The sequence below is a fragment of the Heterocephalus glaber genome, unplaced genomic scaffold (genome assembly GCF_053883595.1).
Source record: "Heterocephalus glaber isolate CG9 unplaced genomic scaffold, H.glaber_assembly_v1.0 deba00001429, whole genome shotgun sequence".
In the NCBI taxonomy this organism is placed as follows: Eukaryota; Metazoa; Chordata; class Mammalia; order Rodentia; family Bathyergidae; genus Heterocephalus; species Heterocephalus glaber.
This window is the reverse complement of record NW_028258294.1, coordinates 8,663,600-8,686,374: the sequence shown is the minus strand read 5'-3', so window position 1 is coordinate 8,686,374 and position 22,775 is coordinate 8,663,600. Positions and strand designations below refer to the sequence as shown.

Below are 22,775 nucleotides of genomic sequence, written 5' to 3'. Positions count from 1 at the left end.
CGTAGAGCTTTCCCATCTCCTTTAAAAAACCTTTGTTTAGAATGCTTGTGTGTAGTCAATATTTAGTTTATTGAGGCCAATTAAAATGTTAAAACCCATGAACCTGCTTTTTTGATAATTTTTCCTTTTCCTACTGAATAGGTGAAAGGACTGAGTATTTTAGGTGTAGTAAAAGATCTTAACAAAAAATTTAAAAAGGCTTTATCTTCTCTCTCCTCCCTTGTAGGTGTTGGCTTATAAGAGTATGAAATAAAGGATAAAAGTAAAGCTCTGGATTATGTGAAGGGTGGGATAATCTTAGCATCCTCTATGATCCAATTTTTAAAGGTCTCCCCACTGATGTAGTCACAAGAATGGAAACATTGGAGAACTAGAGGTAGTTGAATATGGAGAGTAGATGTATTTTTCCAAATATAATTTTCCTGATAATTCTGAAAAGATTTGAAGGTTGATAGAACAAGAAAATAAAACAGGTACTCTCATTATAAAGAAGGAATTTAAATATGTAAGATATATAACACTAAAGACTTTTGATCATATAACAGAGGGTTCTCGTTTTCTAGCTTACAGTTTTATCTGATATGATCCTGAGACATCCCTCACCCAATTCATAATGGGTGATGTCACTGAAGGCATGGGCTTTTGACTAAATTACTAGCTAATTCTGTACAATTATGAGAGGGCAAGGACAGCCACCTTCAGAAACAGTACATGCTAGTCATAAAATGGCAATGTGAATTTGGAACCTCTCAGTTTCCTATTCAAAAATGAGCAATCATAGTTTTAAGATACACTAATAAGAATGATGTGAATAATGAAGCTTATGTGCCAATCACTGAGGAAAGTCATAAATAATATCTTTAAAAACAACAGCTTTACTGGAATATAATTCACATATGATTAAATGTATACTTTCAGTATACAATTCTGTAGGTTTGTCATATTCACAAAGTTATGAAACCAGAACTACTGTTCAATTTTAGAATATTTTCATCTCTCCCAAGAGAAATGTATACCCATTAGCCATCACTCAGCCCCTCAGCCCCTAGAAAATATAAATCTAATTCTGTCTCTATGCATTTGCCCATTCTGGAGATTTCATATAAACAGAATCATACAATATCTGCCCTATTGTATCTGGCTTCCTTTAGTTGACATAATATTTTCAATGTTTGGCAAGTTGTAGCATGTGTAGTGCCTTTCTCTTCTCTATGGGTGAATAATATGCATGGTATGGATATACCACCCCCCTCCTTTTTTTTTTTTTGTACCAGCAATCCAACTCAGGACCTTGCACTGGGGAGGCAGACAGCGGTGCCACTAAGCTAAATCCCCGGCCCCTACATTTTCTTATTTATTCTATATTGGCAAGCATTTGGGTACATTTTCACTTTTCACATTTATGAAGAATGCTGCTATAAACATCTGTATGCAAGTTTTTGTGTAAATATATGTTTTAAATTCTCTTGGATATATTTCTAGGAGTGAAATTACAGGTCCTATCATTACTCTGTGTTTGAATGTTAAACTTGCAAAACTCTTTTCCCAATTTTTTATATTATTTTGCATAAATAATGCCCCTCTAACTTTACTAAAGTATAAATACAAAGTCGCACATACTTAAAATGTATAATTTTAATATCTGCACTTTCACATTAATTGCAGTGTTATGATAACAAAGATAATGGAAACAACTAAGTTTCTGTTAACAGGTGAATGGATAAAGAAAATATATATATATATATATATATTATTCAGCCCCAGAAAAGAAGGATATTCTGCCATCTTTCACAACATCGGTCAACCTGGGAGATATTATGTTAAGTGAAATAAGTGGGACACAGAAAGACAAGTAACACTTGGTCTCACACATGGAATCTAAAGACTTTGAACTAATAGAAACAGAGAATAGAAAGGTGGTGATCAGGAGTGGAGGAGTGGGGGAAATGGGTATGGAAATGATATCTTTTTAATTCGCAGTATAGATGAAGGAATTTATTTTCTCTTGGAAACCATGTTATCTCTATAGATGTAGTTTAAAAAAATACATCACATTTTGAAGATTTGAAAGGGTATTTTCACCATCTTCATTCTCTCTTCTGCTCTGGCCAAATCTCTTCATGAACATTTACAGGCAGTCAGATTATGAAGAGAAAAGGCCTATACCAGAGAGTGAGATAATTTCTTGGGTTATTGGATGCCACTCTGCCTTGATATCATTTACAGTATGCTTCCTCCATGAGAAGTCACTGTTTCCTTTTTCACATTGGGATGACCTAACTTCTATGAAATAAGAGCATACAATATCCAAACATCTATGTTGTGCCATGCATCATATTTATTCCTGGCGTGAGCGAGAGTAAACTTGACATGAAATCACCATTAGTGGTTTCACAGTTCTTTACAAGTACCAATAAATATTTCAAAAGTGATAAAAATACATTTCTTTTTTTTTCTTAAATTCTTTTATTGGAACATTTTAGGTATACAACACAATTACATTTCTCATTGGGAACTTGTACCTTTACATGATGCATCTTGGTTCTTATTTTTTCCCCATTCCTAGTCCTCCCTTCACCCCCTCCACCCTTCCCTATTTACAAAGACTTTATTTCCATTTTTTCCATTTCTTATTATTTTTCCTTTCCCTTCTTTCCTTTCCCCTGCCCTTCCCACTACCCCTATCCCTTTGGACATTTGCTTCCTATTTTGCATTATCAATTATTCATTCTAATCATTGGTACATTTTAGGTATACAATATAATGACATTCATCATTGGAAATTTACAAGAAATGTGGGGAACAGGCCGAATCAGCACACTGCAGACAGGCAGGTCTGCAGACGCCCTGCTGAGGTCACCAGTCGTGCAGAACATGCCCAATCAGCCTGCGCCCCAGCAGCAATCCACTGGAAAACCCTTCCCTCCTCTGTACAGGCACCTGGATCCACACTACAAAGACGCAGAGGACACCGGACCACCAAACCACTGTACTGGGTAAGTTGGAGTCATCTTCACCTCCCATCAGGACCGGGACTATCTTCAGGGGAAGGGCAGCTGGAACCTGCAATACAACTCTGCAGAGTGCAAACCTACAGGAGGACAGGGAACTCAACGTGGGACTTGCAGCCAGAAATCTGCCTGAATCTCATGGGTCTGCAACTAGCTTGCTGAGACTCATTGACTTATATTTGCACACTGCAACCCACTTTGTCTATTGTGACACTAGAGACATACCCTGAAAGAGGCCCTTCATCTTCATTGCTCTTTTTTAATTCCCAAAATTAGTATTATTAGTTTTTTTCTCTTTACTTTTCTTTTGCTCCTCTTTAATATGTTTCCCTACTCTTTGCAAATATTTGTTTTTCTCTCCTTTTTTCCCTTTTCTTCTTTCTTTTCTCTTTCCTTTCTCTCTTACACTCACTCTCTTGCTCTCCCACATTGTTCATCCTCCCTTTTTGTCCCTGTTTTGGTCCTCATTCAGAGGTCTTCTTTATTTTCCTATTATCCTCTTTTTCCTTCTCACCTGTGTCCTCTGACCACACTGCTAACCTTCCCATATCCTTCTTCCCATCTATCCCTCCCTCCACAACCCCTTCTAACTCCCCATCCCAAAGGGTAAAGTTGTTATATTGAAGAGTTTATTCACTATATGTTGGGTTGGTCCTGTATCTTGATTTAATTCACACAGCTAAAGGTGAGAGATTAATAACTACCACAAAATGTCATTTTCAAAGATGTGCTTGATGCAGTAGTGTTGCTGATTGTATCACTTGGACTAAGGTGTTGGTATTGATCTAGTCAATGAACCTTCCTAATATAAGGAAAATGAGATAGCCTGAGAGTCATTAGAGATGCAAAACTTAAAGACCAGCTATATCTGGAAGACATCTCTGAGAAACAGTCATTCCATAAGGGTTCTAATTACAAGCAACAAAGATACCTACAATAAGCAATTTCAAACTATCAAACCAGGAGTTAAACCAAGGACAGTACCAAAAACAAAAATGAGAAGACATTTAAGCAAGGCACAAACTCAGACTTCCACCCCTCCAAGGGCAAGTCTTGGGGGAAATGAGATGGAAAAGTCACATAACCAACCACCTGGATACCCTGAACTGATAGCATAGGAAGTAACAAAACAGATGAATGAGGCTCTAGAAAAATTCAAAGCAGAAATAATCTCCCAGATATCTACAGAGATGGTGAGCAGAGTGAAAGACATGATTAGAGGATCTAGAACAGAAACAGATAAAAAAAATAGATGAACTCAAAAACATGCTGGAAGCCATGAATACCCAGCATAAGAAAGAAATGGAAACCATTAAACAGATTCAAACAGATATTCAGGAGACCAAAAACTCCATTGAAAGTATCCACAGCCGAATAAGGGAATCTGAAGATAGAATATCAGGTATAGAAGACAGGATCATGGTTAGAGACCATGAAAATAGAGATTTCTTAAAAATAGTAAGGGACCATGAGAAATCAATCCAACAACTGCTAGATGATGCAAAGAAGAATAACATAAGACTGATAGGAGTCCACATAAAAACAGGAGAAAGCACAAGTGACATAAAAAAACTGTTCACAAAAGTAATAGTGGAAAACTTCCCAGACAGAGGTAGAGTATTAGACATACAGATAATTGAGGCATATAGAACTCCAACTAGCCATGATCAAAAAAAATCTACATCTAGACATATAATAGTCAAGATCCCAGAAACCCAACAGAAAAACAAAATCCTATAAGCAGTTAGAGAAAAGAAACAAATCACCTAGAAAGGAAAGCCCATCAGAATCATAGCAGACTTCTCAACACAAACCCTCAAATCAAGGAGAGCCTGGAGTGAAGTATTTCAATCCCTAAAAGAAAATAACTTCTAACCTAGACTGCTGTATCCTGCAAAATTATCTTTCAAAATCGATAGGGAAATTAGATACTTCATACCTGAGAAATTTCATGAACACCAACCCAGCACTACAAGCAATTCTAAGCAATATCCTAGAAAAAAGCAATGAAGGCCACAACTCCATGAGGCCCAAAAGGGGGAAGCTACCAGGCAAGATAAGACACTAAAGGGAAAGGGGGAAAAATAAGAAATAAAAGAGCCAACAAAAGTAAAACATCATGACAAGGATATCTATCAATTATAACCCTCAATGTTAATGGCCTCAATTCACCAATCAAAAGAAATCGACTGGCAGAATGGATTAAAAAGGAAAATACAACAATATGCTGTATGCAAGAAACACACCTAACTCAAAAAGAAACTCATAGACTGAAAGAAAAAGCATGGAAAACAGTTCTCCATGCCACAGGAACCCAGAAGAAAGCAGAGGAGCAATCTTATTTCCAGACAACGTAGATTTCAAACCAAATCTAATTAAGAGAGACAAAGATGGTCACTACATCCTTGTGAAGGGAAGAATCCAAGAGGAAGAGATGACAATCCTAAATATATCTGCCCCAAATACGAATTCCCCCAACTATACAAAACAAATATTAATAGACATGAAAAACCAAATAAACACTAACACAGTTGAAATGGGGGAACTCAATACCCCACTATCACAAATAGATCATCTAGACAAAAAGTTAACAAGGAAATTCTAGAACAGAGCCAAGCTATTGAACAAATGGACTTAATAGAAGTTTACAGAGTGTTCCAAGCCACAAAATTAGAATACACATTCTTTTCAGATGCACACGTGTCATTCTCCGGAATAGACCACATGCTAGCTCATAGGACATATCAAAGTACATGTAAAAGAATTGAAGTAACCCCCTGTATATTATCAGACCATAGTGCAATAAAATTGGAGATCAATAACATAAGAAACCGCAAAACCCCAACAAACACATGGAAACTGAATAAAACACTCTTGAACAACCAATGGGTCACAGACATAATTAAAGAAGAAATTAAACATTTTCTACAAGTAAATAAAAATGCCAGTACAACATACAGGAATCTACGCGACACAATAAAAGCAGTTCTACGCAGGAAATTCATAGCAGTGAATGCCCATATTAGGAAAACAGAGAAAACTCAGATAAATAACCTAATGGAGAACCTCAAGCTCCTAGAAGAAGAGAGCATAAGGAATCCAAAGCTCATACAAGAGAGGAAATTATAAAGTTCAGGGCAGAAATCAATGCAATGGAGCCTAAGAGAACAATACAAAATATCAATGAATCAAAGAGTTGGTTTTTTGAAAGAATAAATAAAATCGATAAACCTTTAGCCAACCTTATCAAAAAAAGGAAAGAAATGGCACAAAAACATGCAATTAAGAATGAAAAAGGTGAAGTCACAACACATCCAACAGAAATCCAGAGGATCATCAATACCTACTTTGAGAACCTCTACTCCAATAAAATGGAAAACACAGAAGAAATGGGCAGATTCCTAGATACATATGAATTGCCAAAGTTAAATGAAGAAGATATAGAAATTCTAAACACTCCAATTACAATGAGTGAAATTGAAAATGTAATAAAATATTTACCCACAAAGAAAAGCTCAGGTCTGGATGGTTTCACTGCTGAATTTTACAAGACATTTAAAGAAGAACTAATGCCATTACCCTTTGAACTCATCAAGGAAATTGAAAGGGAAGCAATACTTACAAATTCCCTCCTGGAAGCAAGTGTTACTTTGATTCCAGAACCAGAGAAAGACACAACCCAAAAAGAGAACTATAGGCCAATCTCCCTTATGAACCTAGATGCAAAAATCCTCAACAAGATGCTGACAAACACAATACAGAGGGTCATCAAGAAGATCACACACCCTGACCAAGTCAGATTTCTCCCAGGGATGCAAGGATGGTTCAACATTCGTAAATCAATAAATGTAATACACCATATTAACAGAGTCAAGGACAAAAATCATGTGATCATCTCAATAGATGCAGAAAAGGCATTTGACAAAATCCAGCACCCATTCATGATAAAAACGCAACAGAAAACTGGAATAGAAGCTCTTTATCCTAACCTGATTAAGGCTGTCTATGAAAAAACAACAGCCAACATCATACTAAATGGTCAAAAACTGAAAACTTTCACACTAAAATCAGGAACAAGACGAGGATGCCCACTATCACCCCTCCTGTTCAATATAGTTCTGGAAACATTAGCCACAGCCATTAGAAAAGAGAAAGAAATAAAAGGAATAAAGATAGGAAAAGAAGAAGTCAAACTGTCATTATTTGCTGACTATAAGATACTTTACATAGAAGACCCAAAAAACTCCGCAAAAGACTTCTGGACTTAATTGACAGATTCAGTAGAGTAGCTGGATACAAAGTCAACACTCAAAAAACAACAGCCTTCTTGTACACAAATAACAGACTCACTGAGAGAGAAATTAGGGAAACAATTCCTTTTACAATAACATCTAAAAAAATTAAATATCTAGGAATCAATCTAACAAAGGAAGCAAAAGACCTCTACACTGAAAACTACAGCATTCTGAAAGAAAGAGATCGAAGAGGACACAAGAAAATGGAAAGACATCCCTTCCTCCTGGGTAGGAAGAACCAATATAGTGAAAATGGCCATACTTCCAAAACTACTATATAGATTCAATGCAATGTCAATTGAAATTCCAACAATATACTTCACAGAACTAGAGAAAAAAAAATCCAAAAATTCATTTGGAACCATAAAAGACCTAGAATAGCTAAAGCAATTCTAGGCAACAGAGATATGGCTGGGGGTATCACAATCCCCAACTTGAAACTGTACTACAAAACTACTGTGATAAAAACAGCATGGTACTGGCAAAGAAACAGACCCGAAGATAAATGGAATAGATTAGAAGATGCAGAAACAACTTCAGACATACTCAGCCTCCTCATCTTTGATAAAGGAGCCAACCACCCTCATTGGAGAAAAGATAGCCTGTTCAATAAATGGTGTTGGAAAAACTGGATCTCAACCTGCCAAAGATTAAAACTAGACCCATACCTATCACCAAGCACTAAACTAGGAACAAACTGGATTAAAGATCTAAATATTAAGTCAGAAACACTAAACTTGCTGGAAGATAAGTTAGGTAGAACTCTTGACGACGTGGCATAGGAAAAGATTTTATGAACAAATCTTCAGTAGCACGGGAACTAGCAGAAAGAATCAACAACTGGGATCTCATCATATTAAAAAGCTTCTGCACTGCAAGAGAAACCACCAACAGAGCTAACGGACAACCTACAATATGGGAAAAAAATTTTTAGCAGCTGTACCTCAGACAAAGGACTACTATCTAGACTGTATAAAGAATTGAAAAACATCAGACCCCCCCCAAATTCAAAGACCCAATTCAAAAATGGGCATCTGAAATGAACAGATATTTCTCAGACAAGGAAGTAAAAGCAGCAAACAAATATATGAAAAAATGTTCAACATCACTCGTCATTCGAGAGATGCAGATGAAAACAACACTGAGATTCCACCTCACCCCAGAAAGAATGGCTGCTATCATGAAATCAACCAATAACAAATCCTGGTGGGGTTGTGGGGAGACAGGAACCCTTCTCCATTGTTGGTGGGAGTGCAGACTGGTGCAACCACTGTGGAAGTCAGTATGGTGATACCTCAAAAACTAGGACTAGAGGTCCCATATGACCCAGCTATTCCCTTGCTGGGTATCTTCCCCACAGAATTAAAAGAATCATACCTCAGTGATATATGGGCACCCATGTTCATAGTGGTACAGTTTGTAATAGCTAAAGCTTGGAAGCAGCTGAAGTGCCCATCAACTGGAAATTGGATAAAGAAAATGTGGTTTTTTATAAAATAGAGTACTACTCAACCATAAAAAATGGAAAACTAGAGTCTTTTTAGCTAAATGGATGCATATTGAGGTGATACTCTTAAGTGAAATAAATACGTCACACATGTAAATACTGAATAGTTTCTCCAGTGTGAGAAACTGATAGTGTAAACAAGGTTTAAAATGATTAAAATGAATAATTGACAATTTGAAATAGGAAAAAAGGTCCAAAGAAGAAGAAGTGAAGGGAGGGGAAGGGAAAGGAAAAGAGGGAAAGGAAAACCTATGAGAAAAGAAATAAAATGGAAATGAAATCTATGTAAATAGGGAAGGATGGAGGGGTTGCAGGGTGCACAGGTAATGGGGAAAAAATAAGAACCAAGATACATCATGTACAGGGACAAACACCCAATGATAAATGTAAATGAATTGTATACCTAAAATGTACCAATAAAAGAACTAAAAAAAAAAAAAAAAAAAAGCACTGAGATTCCATGTTACTCCCGAATGAATAAACAGCTGCCATGAAGAAATCAAATAATGGCAAATACTGGAGAAGCTATGGAGAGAAAGCAACCCATTTAGATTGTTGGTGAGAAGGTAGACTAGTATAATCACTATGGCAGTCACTATGGAGATTACTGAAGAAATTATACCTAGAAATTCCATTCAACCCATCTATTCCTCTTCCAGGTATCTTCTCAAAAGAGTTAAACCATCATACCACAGTGATACATGCACACTAATGTTTATGGCAGAACAATTCCTAATAGCTAAAACTTTCAACTGGATGTATGTCCATCAACACATGAATAGCAAAAGAAAATATGGCATTTATAAACAATGGAGTGTTATTCTGACATAAAGAAAGATAAACTTCAGTCATTTGTAGGAAAATGGATGCACCTTGAGACATAATGCTAAGTGAAATAAATCAAACACACAAGCTTAAATATCACATTGTTTATCTTATATCAGAAGTCCACAACAGAAAATAATTAAATTAAAAAAGGTAGATAATAGGAAACAGAAAGATCTATTGCAAAAAGGAAGGGAACAAAGGGCTGGAGTTAGGTGAGAGGAAGCAGAGTGAAATGTGTTATGTACATGCACCTACTCTCCACAATGAATATGATCATTTAGTATGATGTTGGCTGTTGTTTTTTCATAGACAGCCTTAATCAGGTTAAGATAAAGAGCTTCTATTCCAGTTTTCTGTTGCGTTTTTATCATGAATGGGTGCTGGATTTTGTCAAATGCCTTTTCTGCATCTATTGAGATGATCACATGATTTTTGTCCTTGACTCTGTTAATATGGTGTATTACATTTATTGATTTACGAATGTTGAACCATCCTTGCATCCCTGGGAGAAATCTGACTTGGTCAGGGTGTGTGATCTTCTTGATGACCCTCTGTATTGTGTTTGTCAGCATCTTGTTGAGGATTTTTGCATCTAGGTTCATAAGGGAGATTGGCCTATAGTTCTCTTTTTGGGTTGTGTCTTTCTCTGGTTCTGGAATCAAAGTAACACTTGCTTCCAGGAGGGAATTTGTAAGTATTGCTTCCCTTTCAATTTCCTTGATGAGTTCAAAGGGTAATGGCATTAGTTCTTCTTTAAATGTCTTGTAAAATTCAGCAGTGAAACCATCCAGACCTGAGCTTTTCTTTGTGGGTAAATATTTTATTACATTTTCAATTTCACTCATTGTAATTGGAGTGTTTAGAATTTCTATATCTTCTTCATTTAACTTTGGCAATTCATATGTATCTAGGAATCTGCCCATTTCTTCTGTGTTTTCCATTTTATTGGAGTAGAGGTTCTCAAAGTAGGTATTGATGATCCTCTGGATTTCTGTTGGATGTGTTGTGACTTCACCTTTTTCATTCTTAATTGCATGTTTTTGTGCCATTTCTTTCCTTTTTTTGATAAGGTTGGCTAAAGGTTTATCGATTTTATTTATTCTTTCAAAAAACCAACTCTTTGATTCATTGATATTTTGTATTGTTCTCTTAGGCTCCATTGCATTGATTTCTGCCCTGAACTTTATAATTTCCTCTCTTGTATGAGCTTTGGATTCCTTATGCTCTCTTCTTCTAGGAGCTTGAGGTTCTCCATTAGGTTATTTATCTGAGTTTTCTCTGTTTTCCTAATATGGGCATTCACTGCTATGAATTTCCTGCGTAGAACTGCTTTTATTGTGTCGCGTAGATTCCTGTATGTTGTACTGGCATTTTTATTTACTTGTAGAAAATGTTTAATTTCTTCTTTAATTATGTCTGTGACCCATTGGTTGTTCAAGAGTGTTTTATTCAGTTTCCATGTGTTTGTTGGGGTTTTGCGGTTTCTTATGTTATTGATCTCCAATTTTATTGCACTATGGTCTGATAATATACAGGGGGTTACTTCAATTCTTTTACATGTACTTTGATATGTCCTATGAGCTAGCATGTGGTCTATTCCGGAGAATGACACGTGTGCATCTGAAAAGAATGTGTATTCTAATTTTGTGGCTTGGAACACTCTGTAAACTTCTATTAAGTCCATTTGTTCAATAGCTTGGCTCTGTTCTAGAATTTCCTTGTTAACTTTTTGTCTAGATGATCTATTTGTGATAGTGGGGTATTGAGTTCCCCCATTTCAACTGTGTTAGTGTTTATTTGGTTTTTCATGTCTATTAATATTTGTTTTGTATAGTTGGGGGAATTCGTATTTGGGGCAGATATATTTAGGATTGTCATCTCTTCCTCTTGGATTCTTCCCTTCACAAGGATGTAGTGACCATCTTTGTCTCTCTTAATTAGATTTGGTTTGAAATCTACGTTGTCTGGAAATAAGATTGCTCCTCTGCTTTCTTCTGGGTTCCTGTGGCATGGAGAACTGTTTTCCATGCTTTTTCTTTCAGTCTATGAGTTTCTTTTTGAGTTAGGTGTGTTTCTTGCATACAGCATATTGTTGTATTTTCCTTTTTAATCCATTCTGCCAGTCGATTTCTTTTGATTGGTGAATTGAGGCCATTAACATTGAGGGTTATAATTGATAGATATCCTTGTCATGATGTTTTACTTTTGTTGGCTCTTTTATTTCTTATTTTTCCCCCTTTCCCTTTAGTGTCTTATCTTGCCTGGTAGCTTCCCCCTTTTGGGCCTCATGGAGTTGTGGCCTTCATTGCTTTTTTCTAGGATATTGCTTAGAATTGCTTGTAGTGCTGGGTTGGTGTTCATGAAATTTCTCAGGTATGAAGTATCTAATTTCCCTATCGATTTTGAAAGATAATTTTGCAGGATACAGCAGTCTAGGTTAGAAGTTATTTTCTTTTAGGGATTGAAATACTTCACTCCAGGCTCTCCTTGATTTGAGGGTTTGTGTTGAGAAGTCTGCTATGATTCTGATGGGCTTTCCTTTCTAGGTGATTTGTTTCTTTTCTCTAACTGCTTATAGGATTTTGTTTTTCTGTTGGGTTTCTGGGATCTTGACTATTATATGTCTAGATGTAGATTTTTTTTGATCATGGCTAGTTGGAGTTCTATATGCCTCAATTATCTGTATGTCTAATACTCTACCTCTGTCTGGGAAGTTTTCCACTATTACTTTTGTGAACAGTTTTTTTATGTCACTTGTGCTTTCTCCTGTTTTTATGTGGACTCCTATCAGTCTTATGTTATTCTTCTTTGCATCATCTAGCAGTTGTTGGATTGATTTCTCATGGTCCCTTACTATTTTTAAGAAATCTCTATTTTCATGGTCTCTAACCATGATCCTGTCTTCTATACCTGATATTCTATCTTCAGATTCCCTTATTCGGCTGTGGATACTTTCAATGGAGTTTTTGGTCTCCTGAATATCTGTTTGAATCTGTTTAATGGTTTCCATTTCTTTCTTATGCTGGGTATTCATGGCTTCCAGCATGTTTTTGAGTTCATCTATTTTTTTTATCTGTTTCTGTTCTAGATCCTCTAATCATGTCTTTCACTCTGCTCACCATCTCTGTAGATATCTGGGAGATTATTTCTGCTTTGAATTTTTCTAGAGCCTCATTCATCTGTTTTGTTACTTCCTATGCTATCAGTTCAGGGTATCCAGGTGGTTGGTTATGTGACTTTTCCATCTCATTTCCCCCAAGACTTGCCCTTGGAGGGGTGGAAGTCTGAGTTTGTGCCTTGCTTAAATGTCTTCTCATTTTTGTTTTTGGTACTGTCCTTGGTTTAACTCCTGGTTTGATAGTTTGAAATTGCTTATTGTAGGTATCTTTGTTGCTTGTAATTAGAACCCTTATGGAATGACTGTTTCTCAGAGATGTCTTCCAGATATAGCTGGTCTTTAAGTTTTGCATCTCTAATGACTCTCAGGCTATCTCATTTTCCTTATATTAGGAAGGTTCATTGACTAGATCAATACCAACACCTTAGTCCAAGTGATACAATCAGCAACACTACTGCATCAAGCACATCTTTGAAAATGACATTTTGTGGTAGTTATTAATCTCTCACCTTTAGCTGTGTGAATTAAATCAAGATACAGGACCAACCCAACATATAGTGAATAAACTCTTCAATATAACAACTTTACCCTTTGGGATGGGGAGTTAGAAGGGGTTGTGGAGGGAGGGATAGATGGGAAGAAGGATATGGGAAGGTTAGCAGTGTGGTCAGAGGACACAGGTGAGAAGGAAAAAGAGGATAATAGGAAAATAAAGAAGACCTCTGAATGAGGACCAAAACAGGGACAAAAAGGGAGGATGAACAATGTGGGAGAGCAAGAGAGTGAGTGTAAGAGAGAAAGGAAAGAGAAAAGAAAGAAGAAAAGGGAAAAAAGGAGAGAAAAACAAATATTTGCAAAGAGTAGGGAAACATATTAAAGAGGAGCAAAAGAAAAGTAAAGAGAAAAAAACTAATAATACTAATTTTGGGAATTAAAAAAGAGCAATGAAGATGAAGGGCCTCTTTCAGGGTATGTCTCTAGTGTCACAATAGACAAAGTGGGTTGCAGTGTGCAAATATAAGTCAATGAGTCTCAGCAAGCTAGTTGCAGACCCATGAGATTCAGGAAAATTTCTGGCTACAAGTTCCACGTTGAGTTCCCTGTCCTCCTGTAGGTTTGTACTCTGCAGAGTTGTATTGCAGGTTCCAGCTGCCCTTCCCCTGAAGATAGTCCCGGTCCTGATGGGAGGTGAAGATGACTCCAACTTACCCAGTACAGTGGTCTGGTGGTCCGGTGTCTTCTGTGTCTTTGTAGTGTGGAACCAGGTGGCTGTACAGAGGAGGGAGGGGGTGTCCAGTGGATTGAGGCCAGGGTGCAGGCTGATTAGGCGCGGGCTGATTCGGTGCGTTCAGTGCGACTCGCGATGTTGCTATGGCGTCCCTCAGTGTTGTTTTAATTTGTATTTCTCTAAAGGTCATAAATACTGAACATTTTTTCATGCATTCATTGGCCATTTGTACTTCTCAAACATTTCTAGTCATGTAAGTTGCCTGTTTTTTTTAATTTTGGGAGGGTCTAATCTTTTTTAGTTCTTTATATATTCTAGATATTTGTCTTCCATCCAAGGAGTAGCTAGCAAATTTTTTCTGTTCTGTAAGTTTTCTCTTCACTTTGCTGGTTGTTTCCTTTATGTGAAGAAGCTGTTGATTTGATATGATCCCATTTATTGATGTTTGATGTTTTTTCTTGCGCAATTAGGGTTCTGTTCAGTAAGTTCTTGCCTCCACCTATGTGTTGAATAGTTTTTCGTATTTTAACCTTCAGCAGATTTAGCGTTTTCATTTTAATATTTATATCTTTGGCTCATTTTTTATTTTATTTTAGTGTATGATGAGGATGGTAGATCTAGATCCAATCTTTTGTATGTGTATAGCCAGTTTTCTCAGCATCATTTGTTAGTTATTTTGCTTGAACTCAAGCAAACTCCACTTGTTAAGATACGGGTGAATTGTTGGCTTTTCTACATTCTCTCCTACACTTGTGGCAATTCAGTGAGGTTTGGATCTCATTTTGAAAATATTGGAGAGGGTGGCTTCTTTTTTTCTTGTAATTTTTCCACTTTCAATATACTTGAATTTAAAACAGAACCTGGGAGAAGTCAAAAGAAATGAAAAAGTAGGATTCTACTGAGTATAATTTGGCAAATGAATAGCTGGTATGCTGGAAGCTTATGTAACTAGACACCTGTTCATTCACTCATTCATTTCTTGTTCATCTGCAGTCTTCTCTGTGTCCCTTTCTTTCTTTCTCCTCTCCCACCACTTGGATCAGCCTTCTGACTGTTCTACATTCCCTCTTGTCTCTGGGGCTTTTCCACACTTTCTTCAGCCTTGAACACTCCATCTTGGTTCAGTCCTATTCATTGTTGAGATCACAATCCACATTTAGTTTCACTTCCACTCCATCTGTAGTGCCCTGAGCACTTGAAGTAACTGAATTACTTTATTAGATTAAAACTCACTGTCCCACTAAATTGTTGGCCTTTTAGGGTGGTGGTGGTGCCCATTATTCTCAGCAAAGTACAAAGCACTTAATAGCCCCAGTAAATGTGTTTAGACTGGATGACTGCTGAATGATGGAATGAGTGACTTCACACGTGCTAGGCTGTGTTCAATTTGCTTTTCACTTTTCTTTGGTGTTTGAAAAAGCGCTGGACTGCTAGTGACTCTCACCTGTCCTAGGAGTCAATGAGCACTTGCCAAGCTGGCTGTCTGCAGCTGACCAGTAAGCACTTCCCCAAGTACTGGAGTAACAGTGAGATACAGCTTGCAGGATGGATAGTAAGTTCAGCCTTTTGCAGAACCTGGGCCTGAAATCATTCAGAACAGAGCTTCTATCTTTTCATAGGTGCTTAGACAATATGCCCTATGGAATAAAATTTACTCCTTTGCTTTGCACCTGACATGCAGTATTTTTTTTTCCTTATTATTTGAAGCTAAAATATTTCTTTAACAATTTTTGGCTTTTTTCTGTAAAAAGCAGTAATGTTTAATTCTTGAACAAATTTTTATATGCAGACTTTCTCCGGCCTGGTTAGGGATTCAGTTAGCCTTTGTGCCTCTGGCTTATGAGTAATAAGAATGATTAGTGGGATTGGAGTGGGGTGGTGATGATCTAATAAGTTTTTAATGGACATAAAATTTATTCTCTGTTTATAAAAATCAAATTTAAAATATGTATATTTGGTAAAGAGTGTTGCATTGGAAGAGGTGGTATATATATTTTTTCGAATTGATGAAAGCAAACAACTTTTATCTGGGTTTGTGCACAGTGAAATATTAACCACTAACATTCTATGAATACTTCCCTTGCTCAGCAAGGGCTGCACGTTCTTTTGATTTGTAGCAATAACACTTTTGGGTTCACTGAAGAGAGAAGTCTTGCTGTTTCTCTCATGAACATGAAGCAAGTCCTTGCTCACATGGTTGCTGCCACCCACAGACTCTAAAAATACATCTTGTTACAAGAGCCCGGAGGCCAGTGGCACAACACAATGCAGAGCACTGCAAAGCCAAACACTGAAACTCTGCTGTGAATATTTGTTTGTCATTTTGGCAAGCTAATCCTTTCTGCTGTGGCTGAGGCTGGAAAGTAAGACAGATGAGCAGCCTAGAATAGGCAGAGCGAGGAAGAAGAGAGATGAAGAGAAGGGGGTGATGACAATATGGCTCCATTTATTTCCACGATGGATGATCCAACTTAGGTGGATGCCTGTATTTTCTACCCACTTTGTGGGGGTAAGTGAGTCTGCAAGGTGAGGGTGACTAGAAATGAATCTTTATTAACCAATTTAATTGTGAAATCTGAAAAGGCCACTTTTAGCCTCATATATTAGAGATATCATGTGTGTGTGGATTAAAAAAAAATTTTTTTTTGTTTATAGCAACCTGGAACTATACTTGTTTAGTTATTAACAACACTTGTTTGTACAGTAGGCTCAATAATTAAACCAAAATGTCATTACATCCATATGCCTTCCCATATCCTATTTCCTCATTGAAAGGTTTCTCCCATAGGAAGTACCCCAGTTTCAATCAAATTCAGTTGTTGCCTTGGGAAAATGAAATAAAACAAGACAAAAACCAACTTGTCTTTTCAAATGTTTTACTCAAGCTTAAACTGAGGACAATTAAAATTATTTATACACAACCATGCAACAGAAGTAATAAGATGATTAAAATATTCTTAATGAATTTTCATTTTCCAATTGTTTGACTTGATGTAGCAATACATATTTATGATTTTAATTAATGTTTTGGCCTCAGAAAATGTCTGCTTTTTTAAAGATCAGCAGGGCTCATGAAAGAGTTGATATGTTGACTTCTTCAGACTTTCCTTAGACTATTAGCAATTAAACTCATCTGCTAGTGCAAGGAAATAATTTAACAAATTTATTTAAACTTGTCATGGGCTTCAAAGTACTTTACTGCTAAGGTCTCTGAGTTTGTTTTTCCTTTTTTGTTGTTTTCACCATCTTTAAGCCCGCAGGTCTGATGAGCATAGCATAATCCATGTAGCATTTAAAAGCAAGTGATTTGGGCCAGGGATTTAGCTCAGTGGCGCCGCTTGCCTCACAAGCGCAAGGTCACAAGTTTGATCCCCAGTACCAGAAAAAAAATAAATAAATAAAAGCAAGTAATTTGTAAAATAAGGAATCTTATCTGTTGCCACCTCTGTCTTTGCCTTGTTCCCACTGTGGTAAGGTAAATTTATTTCAGTACATGGAGGTTAATTCTACAATCTGTGCTATGTTAACTCTTTTCTCCCAGTGACTTTATTTCATCACTTACTCCTTTGTCTTAGTTCTTCAGCCTCTGCCATTCCTTTCACACTAAAAGATATTCATGTGCTACAGAGGTATAAGACAGAATCACAAGGAAATCTTCCCTTGACTCTGGAGCACCAAGTTTGTTTTGCTGTCTCTTTCCCTTCACTTCTAAGTCATTTTCTCTTTTTAAATTATTTACAGTTCATATCACAGCTACTGACTTTCTTCCCCATTTCTTCATGGAAAAACCTTTTGGCAGGTTGCCATTGGACCATTTCACTCCACCCAATGTTCCCACATTCTGCAGCAAGAATCTATGCTGGAATTGTGAACTGTAGTGTCTGGGAAACCATATGTACTTCCCTTCTGTTCTTTCCCCTCCCTTATCTTCTTGGTTCTCTATCCAGCCATAAGTGTTTCTGTTCCACAAGATTCCAGTTTGTGTGTTCTTTCCTTTTCTCTCTTGTATATTGCTCCCAAAGTCATTTAATCAAGTTAAGAGTTACTGTGGGTCATTTTGGTATGATGGGGAGCCAGAGTATTTGAAATGAAGAATGTAACATTTGAAGTAAAAATCTTTCCATCTTTGAATTCTGGTTATGCCACCTCAGCTGCCTAGATTTATCAGCCACAATAAACCTTACTGCACTTTTAAGAACTCAAGATATATTTTGTCTATAATATTGTCCTGCATGTTATCTCATTGAGAATTTCCTGTGAGATGATCCCATAGGCATGTACAGAGTAATACCCCATTCTTAGTTCAGGTTTGAGGCTAGTTGTGCTCTTTAATTTATTTCCCCTCCTTTAATGACTACCAGATACTTGGAAACAGTGTTGACCACTCCATCTCTCTTTCTTTCTTTGTTAATTCTATAGTATTCATTGATTTTTTTGATATGTGGTTGCCTCCCCATCTGCATTTTTCCTCTTTCATCTTCACCATGTTAGGATGAGCCTCATTGGCCAACTCTGGATGGTTATTCACAATGTGTACCTGTCTGCAATCTAGGTTTTCCCATCTACTCTCTACAAAATTGGTAAAATAGTATTTCCAAACCATAGATCCTGTAAAATGCCTTATTACTTTCAGGAAAAGATTTAGATCCATCAGTAAAAACAATACCATTCATGAAGCTCCTTGCCATTTTCTTTAGTCACTCCTTAACTGAGGTGACCTTCTTTATTAAACTCTATTTTTCACAAGAGATTGAGATAATTTTTGGCTTTACATTTAAATCTACTTTTATATTATAGGTCCCTGCAATTATCTTCTGGATAATTCTTGTGTTTATTCTAAAGCTCAGTTCCCTGTGAGAATGTAAAATGATATCACATCTCTGGAAAACTGTTACCATATGACCCAGTGATTACTTCTAGATACAAAACCAAAATAATTGAAAAAAAAATCACTTAGACAACTGCGAGTATACTCCATTTAATAAAAAAAAATACATTTTTTTATTCAGTCTCCAGTTTATTGGGCTTTTCCTAAGCTTTAGCTGTTACAAACTGTGGCACTATAAACATGAGTGTGCATATATCTGTGGTATGATTTTTTTAATTCTTTGGGGAAGATAGCCTGCAGGGGAATAGCTGGGTCAAATGAGATCACTAATCCTAATATTTTGAGGTATCTCCATACTGATTTCATAGTGGGTGCACCATTCTGCACTCCCACCAACAATGGAGAAGGGTTCCTTTCTCCCCACAATGCCCCAGGATTTGTTATTGGTTGATTTCTTTCTGGAGTGACGTGCAATCTCAGTGTTGTTTTAATTTGCATCTTTCAAATGACCAGTGATGTTGAACATTTTTTATATGTTGTTTTCTGTTATATGTTATTTGATGTTATATATTATTTGCTGTTTTATGTTATTTGTATAGGTTATTTGTTGTTATATGTTATATGTTTGGTTTTTTTAAATATGTTATTTGCTGTTTCTACTTTGTCTGAGAAATGTCTGTTCATTTCAGATGCCCAGTTTTGGATTGAGTCTTTGAATTTGGGAGATCTGATTTTTGTAAGTTCTTTATAGATTCTAGATAGTAGACCTTTCTCTGAGGAACTGCTGGTAAAAAATATTTTTTCTCACATTGTGGGTTGTCTCTTCACTCTGTTGGTGGTTTCTCTTGCTGTGCAGAAGCTGTTTAATAAGATGAAATCCCAGTTGTTGATTCTTTGTGCTAGTTCACGTGTGACTGAGGTTTTGTTCATGAAGTCTTTTCCTACACCGATGTTTTCAGGAGTACTAATATCTCTTCCAGTTGGTTGAGTGTTTCTGTTTTAATATTTAGATCTTTGATCCATTTCAAATTTAGTTTAGTGCATGGTGAGAGATATAGGTCTAGTTTTAATCTTTGGCAAGTTGAAACCCAATTTTTCTAGCATCATTTATTAAAGAGGCTATCTTTCCTCCAGTGAGGGTGTTTGGCTCCTTTGTCAAAGATGAGGTGGCTGAGCATGTCTGGAATTGTTTCTGCATTGTCTAAGCTATCCCACTGATCCTCAAGTCTTTTACTTTGCCAATACTATGTGTTTTTTTTTTTCTTTAATCACAGTAGCTTTATAGTATAGTTTCAAGTTGGGGATTGTGATACCCCCTGCCTTGTCTTTATTGGCTAGAATTGCTTTTGCTATTTGAGGTCTCTTTTTCTTCCAAATGAATTTCTGGATCATTTTCTCAAGTTCTATGAAATATGCTGCAGGAATTTCATTTGGGATTGCATTGAATGTATATAGCAGTTTTGGAAGTATGGTCATTTTCACTGTTGGTTCTTCCTACCCAGAAGCAAGTGATGTCTTTCCATTTTCTGATATTCTCTTTTATCTCTTTTTAGAGTGCTGTAGTTTTCAGAGTAGAGGTCTTTTATTTCTTTCCTAAGATTGATTACCACATATTTCAGTTTTTGGGATGCTATTATGAAAGGAGATGTTTCTACATTTCCTCTCTCAATGATTCTGTTGTTCATGTACAGGAAGGCTACTGATTTTTGTGTGTTGATCTTTAATCCAGTTACTCTACTGAATTTGGTTATTAAGAGTAGAAGACTTTTGGTGGAGCTCTTGGAGTCTTCTATGTAGAGTATTATGTCTTCTGTAAATAATGACAATTTATATTCTTTATTTCCTATCTTTATTTCTTTTATTTCTTTCCCTTGTCTAATTGCTGTGGCTAATGTTTCCAGAACTATATTGAACATCAGTGGTGATAGTGGACATCCTTGTCTTGTTCCTGATTTTAGTGTGAAGGATTTCAGTTTTTGACCATTTTGTACAATGTTGGCTGTTGCTTTTTCATAGATGGCTTTTATCAGATTGAGATAAAGACCATCTATTCCAATTTTCTGTAGAGTTTTTATAATGTATGTGTGTTGGATTTTATCAAATTCTTTTTCTGCATCTATTAAGATGTTTATATGGTTTTTGTTCTTGGTTCTGTTCATATAGTGCATTACATTTATTGATTTGCTTATGTTGAACAATCCCTGCATCCCTGGTTTGAATCCCATTTGGTCAGGGTGTATTATTTTCTTGATGATCTTCTGTGTTCTGTTTTCCAGCATCTTACTGAGTAGAAATCAATACAATGAAGACTGAGGGAATGATAAAAAAATCAACAAAGCAAAGAATTAGTTCTTTGACAGAATAAAAAAAAATTGACAAATCCTTAGCCTACCTTATCAAAAAAGGGAAAGAAAAGGCCCAAGTCCATGCAATTAGGAATGCTGTGGGACTGTGTGATTCAAAAGTTAATTACTCCCCTAGATTCTGTTGTAAATTTGATGGTTGGAGTGTGTTTGCCTTGGGACAAAGGACAATCAGTAATAGGGTGAGGTTACTCAGCCATCTGTTTGCCCTAAATCCAAATGTCCCGGGGCCCAGTATCTATAGGACAATCTGTAAACAGGGTGGTCGTAACGTAACTGTCAGTCAGGATGTCTGCTGAACATCAGCATGTGACAATGAGCCACTAACTTTTGTTCCTTTTTTTTCCACAAATCTACATGTTAACCTCCCCCTCAACCCCCTATAAAACAGCCTCGGACTCTGAGCCAGTTGCCTCTCTGAGCTATTTTGCTTCGGGAGTGCCGTCTGGCCAGACTAATAAAGGTCTGTTTTCCAACATGGCCGGTGTGTTCCTTCCCGGGTGGTCCTCGCTGTAGCTAGCTCCTTGGAGCATTTGGTAAGACCTTGGTCTTACATTCTGAAGGCACCACTGGGATCCTCGGGTGTGCTCCACTTCAGCTCCTTGGAGCATTTGGTAAGGCCCTTGGCCTTGCATTCTGGAGGCACCGCTGGGATCCCTGGGTGTGCTTCACTATAGTCAGCTCCTTGGAGCGTTTGGTAAGGCCCTCGGTCTTACAATGCAAAGGGTGAAATTACAATAGATCAAGCAGAAATCCAGAGGATTATCAATACCTACTTTAAGAACCTATACACCAATAAGATGGAAAACACAGAAGAAATGGAAAGATTCCTAGATATTTCTGAATTACCAAAGTTGAACAAAGAAGACCTAAAAATTCTAAACAACCCTATATCAATCAACAAAATTGAAAATGTAATTAAACACTTACCGTGGAAGAAAAGCCTGGGTCCTGACGACTTCATGGCTGAATTCTTTTTTTATTTTTTTTTAAATTCTTTTATTGGTACATTTTAGGTATACAATTAATTTACATTTATCATTGGGTGTTTGTACCTGTACATGATGTATCTTGGTTCTTTTTTTTCCCCCCATTACCTGTGCACCCTTCACCCCCTCCGCCCTTCCCTATTTACATAGATTTCATTCCCTTTTTTTTTCTTTTCTCATAGATTTTCCTTTCCCTCTTTTCCTTTCCCTTTCACCTCCCTTCACTCCTTCATCTTTAGACCTTTTTTCCTACTTCAAATTGTCAATTATTCATTTTAATCATTTTAACCCTTGTTTACACTATCAGTTTCTCACACTAGTGAAACTATTTGGTATTTATACGTGTGTCCTATTTATTTCACTTAAGAGTATGGCCTTGATATGCATCCATTTAGCTATAAATGACTAGTTTTTCATTCTTTATGGCTGAGTAGTACTCCATTTTATAAAAAAACCCACATTTTCTTTATCCAGTTTCCAGTTGAACAAAACCTCAGCAGCATGAATCAACAACTGGGAGCTCATCTTATTAAAGAGCTTCCACACTGCAAAAGAAACCACCAACAGAGCTGACAGACAACCTACAATATGGGAAAAAAAGTTTTAGC

General features: G+C 36.7%; 1 long non-coding RNA gene across 3 annotated transcripts in view; it reads left to right on the top strand.

Annotated features, from left to right (window-relative positions):
- The first annotated feature begins 16,095 nt into the window (after positions 1-16,095).
- LOC147827862 (uncharacterized) overlaps positions 16,096-22,775 on the top strand; it is a 348,252-nt gene continuing 341,572 nt past the window's right edge. The window contains exon 1 of one of the 3 annotated variants that reach the window (XR_015451605.1): positions 16,096-16,496. This is a non-coding gene — a long non-coding RNA (uncharacterized LOC147827862). The remainder of the gene's footprint in view (positions 16,497-22,775) is intronic. The other 2 variants (XR_015451606.1, XR_015451604.1) reach the window with 2 other exon arrangements.